Genomic DNA, 7514 nt, shown 5'->3' on the forward strand with positions numbered 1-7514 from the left:
CCATGACGGCGTAGTGTGTAGTGTGTGAAATGGTTTTCTTTGAGACTGTTGTCCCAGCTCTCCTCAGGTCATTGACCAGGTCCTGCCATGAAGTTCTGGGCTGATCCCTCACCTTCCTCATGATCATTGATGCCCCACTAGGTGAGATCTTGCATAGTGCCCCAGACCGAGGGAGATTGACTGTCATCTTGAACTTCTTCTATTTTCAAATAATTGCGCCAACAGTTGTTGCCTTCTCACCAAGCTGCTTGCCTATTGTCCTGTAGCCCATCCCAGCCTTATGCTGGTCTACAATTTTATCCCTGATGTCCTTACACAGCTCTCTGGTCTTGGCCATTGTGGAGAGGTTGGAGTCTGTTTGATTGAGTGTGTGGACAGGTGTCTTTTATACAGGTTACGAGTTCAAACAGGTGCAGTTAATACAGGTAATGAGTGGAGAACCGGAGGGCTTCTTAAAGAAAAACTAACAGGTCTATGAGAGCCGGAATTCTTACTGGTTGGTAGGTGATCAAATACTTATGTTATGCAATAAAATGCTAATTAATTATTTAAAAATCATACAATGTGATTTTCTGGATTTAGATTCCGTCTCACACAGTTGAAGTGTACCTATGATACAAATTACAGACCTCTACATGCTTTGTTAGGAAAATTGTTAGGAAAAGTGTATCAAATACTTGTCCTCCCCACTGTACGTACAAATTGGTTGTGAGATAGCGTTGGAATGAAGGGTGGTAGCAGTTTCTCTGCTACCTCTTTGACTGAGCCTGCTTTGTGCCTTACTGGATCAGAGGTGAGTTGACAGCCCCCTAATGATTTTGAGAGGCTTTTTTTTTAATGACAATCTCAACGAGGATCCATGTAGATATCCGCTAACCCAGGCTACCTTTAGGGAGAGCCATATGGGGAAGCAGTGTGTGGAATGGTTGCCCTCCCATGCCCCAAATACAGCCTCTCTGCTGGCAGACCTACTGCCACGTGCTCATGCTCCACAGGACAGCAGATCAAACAGACTGTATGAACCAGAGAGAGGGGATAATTAGCAGATGTTACAGAATAAACTCACTCTTCAGCCGCTCTCTCTACACAACCAACCAAACTTCCTGATTAACATTTTCATGCTAAAAAGAAAGAAATATGATAAATAGGGAATGATGAAACATGAAGATAAGATGCAATGATCAGAGATGTAGTGAAAAACAAGAGGAATCGACATACAAGCTTCAAGCATTCACATCGAAGTGGAGTGTATTTGATGTAAGCCATGACATACACTAAATTAGTTCATCTGATCTGACCATAGAAATCCATATTCCATATCACTAAGCCTTGGAGCCAAATATAATCACAGAAGTGTTGTGTAATGTAAAACTTTTTTGTACTTTTTCTCGAGCCAAACTTTTCCCTCATTATTCATTTCTCCTACAGTATGGGCATACAGTAATACAGAAAACACTACATGCCCCTCATAGTCTAGTGCCCTGCCAGCCCTTTATTTAATATGCCACTGAAGTAGGGAGCCACTGTTTGCCGCTCAGTGCCTGTGGGGGCCGCTCAGAGTCTCTTTAGCATGTATCAAAGCTGTAGGACATCACTATCTCTGCTGTTAAATGCCCAGCATGGTGCAGACAGTGTACATAGCTTCCTTGCTCATTCTTCCGTTCTTAGCTTGCACCCTCTGGTGATAGTGTCTCACTGACACCACCCACTACAATCGCTGATAAATATTATCTATTCAGAGCAGCATTAAGCCACACTCTTATTATATGAATTATTTTTGAGTTATTCATATGATTCATTGATTTAAAAAAAAAAATTTTTTAATAATGTCTAGACATTTCCTCATGTCCAGGCAGACAGAAAGATATGACCAATGAAGTGGTCCCCCTGCATTTTTTAGAGGGGTAACAAGCAAATTGTTTTCTCTGCTGTAATAGCTCACATTGTACTTGTGCACTGGGGGTGGGAATGAATTCGCTAAGAATGAATTGCACATGCTGATAGCTGTTTATTGGCATGTGCTGTCTGCAATATTTAGTTACGAGAGCTAGATTTGGGAGATGCAGTATACTGCTACAATTCAACAACCAAATATTCTGAAAAGAATGATAAGTCAAATGTATTTCAGCACATTTATGACCTGGTGAAACTGGTTATTGAATCATCAGTCATTACATCATTTTTTGGTACATTTTTTTAATGTTTTTTTAACGTTTTTTTTTTTTCATAAATCAAGTGTTTTAGAATAGCATTTCTTTATTTAAGAGTAAAATAAAGTCTGTGAGACTTTCACACATAAATTATACACAACTTAACTTCAAACAATTCTCTCTCATGTGCACTCTAAAAAATGCTGGGTTAAAAATAACCCAAGTTGGGTTGAAAATGGACTAACCCAGCAATTGGGTTGTTTTAACCCAGCGGTTGGATTAAATGTTTGCTTAAAGCAACCCAATCACTGGGTTAAAACAACACAATTGCTGGGTTAGTCCATTTTCAACCGAACTTGGGTTATTTTTAACCCAGCATTTTTTAGAGTGTGTAGTGTTAGAAAGCGATTATTTTAAGTGAATCAGTTCATCCTAAACGATCCCCTTGCGCATTTGTAGCATGTCAAATATTATTCAATCTAGTGAATTGGTTCCTTCAGATGAACAAATCAGAGAAAAGAGTTTAGATCTTAGACAAATATTTATGTTAACTCAGTTATGTAAATTACGGTGTATTCTTGTTTTTAGTTATATGTAGTGTAAATTTGTCAGCTGAAGTTGTTATTATCTTTGAGATTATCATAAACAAATTTGTCTACGTTGTTTTACTTATGCGTAGCTTGGCAAACTACAGTGTCAAAGTAGCGTCCAAAACACTAGACATTTGCTTTGAAATGCCAAAGACAAAAGTGGTGCAATTTAGTAATTCACACCTATGTTGCAGATAGAATCTGTACTGGTCGACCTGTTACAAACACTTGCTAGAACAACTGCATTCTGGGTTACATATGCTGATATGTGTCTTACCACACAATGCTGTTCTACAGATTTACCCAACTCAAAAAACATAAATATGAAAACATAAAATTAAAGACAAAGGCCAAAAATTATGTGGTGAGGTAAATACTACATAAAAAAACAAATGTCATTTCTACCTGAATAAGTTAGTTCAGGCAAGAACAAAAAAAAAAAGGAAAACATTAATACTCAATTTAAGCTTGTAAAAATGTAAGCCTAAATATGATCAACCTATGATCAATTAATTTCATAATTAATTTCATAATTAATTAATTAGGTTGCTTTCTCTGTTTTACCATTGCTTTTGTTTTTAGGTTTTGTAACTTTTTTGTGACATCTGGAGTTCATTTTCTACTCAAAATGACACTCATACTCAAACGATCCAACAAATGTTACCATTAATGTGTATTGTGTGCCAAGTATTAGGTCTCTATGTTCATGTCTCTGTGTTCACTACCACATAATGTAGATATGTTGTATACACAATATATACTGTATTATTTACTTGTTAGATGTTCTATAAGTAAAGCATACACTTTAAAAGCATGGCCTATTTCAGTGTTATCTTGTTTGAGTAAAATTTACTTGAAACGTTGCAAAGTATTGCAAAGTAAACTTCAACTAAGTAGAAATTATTTAAACTTTTAGTAGAAATTATTCAACAAACTTTAACTGGCCAAGTTATGTGCAAAAGAAATAAGTAAAATCCCATAATGCTCAGCCTTACAGCCAAACAGTGGAGAGATTCTACAGCCTCAGTGTGGGTAATCATTCTGCACCGGCAAAATTAAAGTTAGATCAGGTAGAGCCTGTTTTTGATCCCATTTTAAATGGCTTCACCCACCTGCGGAGTAGCACTCATCTGATTATTCCTCTTTTCCTTTATGTAAACCCTTTCTTCTGGCTCCCTCTTCATCATCCCTCAGGTGCTTGACTGAGCCAGTGACAAAGAGTGAAATAGGCATGTGTGTGTGTGCGTGTGTGCGTGTGCGCGCGTGTGTGTGCGCGTGTGTGCGTGCGTATGTGTGTGTGTGTGTGTGTGTGTGTTCGTGCATAGTTGTCTTGTATTTCTGCTCCAATCCCCTTGATTTGAAGTCTCTTCTTTTCATTTCAATAATCCATGGCTCTATTGGGCCAAAACTAATTTCATATTCATTCAAGTTGTGAATGTAAATCTGAGCACATCATGTATATTTTTACTTTGTTGAGTTGATGCAAGGCCTGACCCCAGTAATAACAGTGATAAATGTTTTTATTGAAGATAAAATTACTTACTTTTTTATTCTGTTGTCCTCACCCCCTCCTTCTCTCTCTCTCTCTCTCTCTCTCTCTCTCTCTCTCTCTCTCTCTCTCTCTCTCTCTCTCTCTCTCTCACTCTGTCTTCCCTCTGCCGGGGAAACATTAAATGAAATTGTATACTTTTGAAAAGCTTAATTTGATTGCTTCCTACAAAGTGAATGCTGCAGTCAACAGTAATTTCTAGATTCAAAAAAGATGATTAATTGATACAGAGTAAGCTGTGTGATTTCACTCCAGCCCTTTTATGCACTACCTCCTTTTATGTTCCAGTCTCGTTCCCAGACTCATATGTATTTGTTCTACAAAATTTTGATGCTTTTCAACATAAATGTAGGCCTATTTTATATCAAGGTTGTTGTTATATCCATGTTATCATGGCTGTGAAGTCAGTTGTAAAACTAATAATGAAATAAATATTATTAAAAATGTGTATAGAACATTATTTAATCAAACTATCTAGATATTATTATATCAGCTATATATCAATTTAATTTAGTGGAATTCAAGCGTAGCATTTGCTCTGGCAGGTCATGTCAGTCAAGCTCGCATCAGCTGATTGTCGCTTCACTTTTTCCACATTTTGTTATGTTACAGCCTTAATTCAAAATTGATTAAAAATTCATTATTTTCCTCAAAATTATACAAATAATACCCCATAATGACAACGTGAAAGAAGTTTGTTTGAAATCTTAATTAAAATTAAAATTAAAAAATTAAAAATCACATGTAAATAAGTATTCACAGCCTTTGCCATGACACTCAACATTGAGCTCAAGGATGATCCTGTTTCCACTGATCATCCTTGAGATGTTTCTACAACTCCATTGGTCCACCTGTGGTAAATTCAGTTGATTGGACATCATTTGGAAAGGCACACACCAAGAAAACGCATGCCATGAAGTTCAAGGAATTGTAGACCTCTGAGACAGGATCTGCAGCATTGAAGGTCATCTTTCCCTCATCAAGGGAAAGATGAATGCAGCAATGTACAGAGACATCCTTGATGAAAACCTGCTCCAGAGTGCTCTGGACCTCAGACTGGGGCAAAGGTTCATCTTCCAACAGGACAACAGCCCTAAGCACACAGCCAAGATAACAAAGGAGTGGCTATGGGACAACTCTGTTAATGTCCTTGAGTGGGCTAGCCAGTCTTGAACCACATTGGACATCTCTGCAGAGATCTTAAAATGGCTGTGCACCGATGATCCCTATCCAACCTGATGAAGCTTGAGAGGTCCTACAAAAAAGAATCGGAGAAACTGCCCAAAAATAGATGTGCCAGTATTGAGTATTGAGTATTGAGTATTGAGCAAAGGCTGTGGGTAATTATGTACATGGGAATTTTTATATATATATTTTTTTTTATACATTTGCAAAGATTTCAAACAAACTTCTCTCACATTGTCATTATGGAGTATTGTTTGTAGAATTTTGAGGAAAACAATGAATTTACATGCAAATAGAAAAACCCCAGCAAATTAAGAAAACATCTTAATCAGTTTTACAACATATGTGCTGCAAAAGTTCACAACACAACCATATATAACCACATTATGTTAATACCATTGTGAGTATTTGCAGCGTGTTTCTGTATTTGGTTGTGTCGTGAACTTTTGCAGCGCGTTTCTGTATTTGGTTGTGTCGTGAACTTTTGCAGCACATTTCTGTATTTGGTTAATTGTGTCGTGAACTTTTGCAGCACATTTCTGTATTTGGCTGTGTTGTGAACTTTTGCTGCACATGTGTTGTCAAACTGATTAAGATGTTTTCTTTATTTGCTTGTGTTTTTTGTATTTGCATGTATTTTCTTCAGTTGCAGCGCGTTGAGCTCTCTCGGCACCGTAATTCAGGACTTGGTCTTCTGATATTCCTTTTCAAATCAGACACATTTTTCTTGAATTATGTTGTACATTAAATTATTGAACACTAATGATATCTGCAATACATTTATGTTGGGTTCTGTTAGGTTTACCCAAAGGGTAAGGGTTTTCGCTGCTCTCCCTGCTCTAAGGAGTTTAGTCTCTTTTAGCTTCTAACAAAACTTACATTATAGCTATACTCTGGTAATTTATCATTAAAACGCCTCAGTAGTTGCATTAGAGTTGTGGCTAGTAGTTGGTCAGCTAGTAGTTGCTGTGCGAGTAAACCTCACTCCTCTGATCTCAAGAGACGCTCTAGCGACTGATGCTAGAGGTTGCAGCCTTTAGCCTCCTTGTTAGAGCATTCGACTCTCATGCCGGCGGACCTGTGTTCGAGTCCTACTTGGAGCGGGCGGTTCGACCAGGAGGTGTCACATTGGTGCCGTGACCCGGATGGGAGTGAGGTTTAGGAGGGTGAGTGTAACGAAGGCCAGCTAGTAGTTGCTGTGCGAGTAAACCTCTATCCTCTGATCTCAAGAGACGCTCTAGCGACTGATGCTAGAGGTTGCAGCCTTAAGCCTCCTTGTTAGAGCATTCGACTCTCATGCCGGCGGACCCGTATTCAAGTCCCGCTTGGAGCGGGCGGTTCGACCTGGAGGGGTTAAAGTTGCATGTGTTGATCCATTTTGATTTCATTCTTGCATTTACACTAACTTTTTATGTTTCACTCTCATTCTCATTTCCAGAATGAGCCGAAAAGAGAGAATGCCAAAACTCGTTTTAATAAAATAACCAAATTAGTATTCCTGAGGGTTGATGTAAGCTTTGCCCTGAAGCGATCATAACTCATAAAGCCATTTTCAAGAGACCACTTAGTCCGCAGCTCCTCCTGTGATTCTCTGCTTCTGAAAGAGACCCTCTGTTGTGCTCTATCATTAAAGCCATAAAGGTCTGTGAAATCATGTCTAAATGCTCTGAAGACATGCTTGCACTGAAACTAAATAGACTTTACCCAACAAGGTTTCACTTTATTTTGATGGTCCCTTTAACACATTCTGTTGACTATAATTAGCATTGCACCTACATGTCTACTAACTCTCATTAGAGTCTTAGTAGAGTATTAGTAGACTGGTAGGGTTAGGATTAGAATAAGTTGACAATAAAGGGTTAGCCGATATTAAACAGACAGTTTACTAATACTCTAATGAGAGTTAGTTGACATGTATTTGTAAAGTTACTTATAGTTCACACAATGTTCAAAAGGGACCATCAAAATAAAGTGTTACCACAAAAAAAAAAATCACAAAAAATATCTCCATTAAGTGAAAGGCAGCGTGGTTTTGGACCC

Source organism: Gobio gobio (genome assembly GCF_949357685.1).
Source record: "Gobio gobio genome assembly, chromosome: 15".
NCBI lineage: Eukaryota > Metazoa > Chordata > Actinopteri > Cypriniformes > Gobionidae > Gobio > Gobio gobio.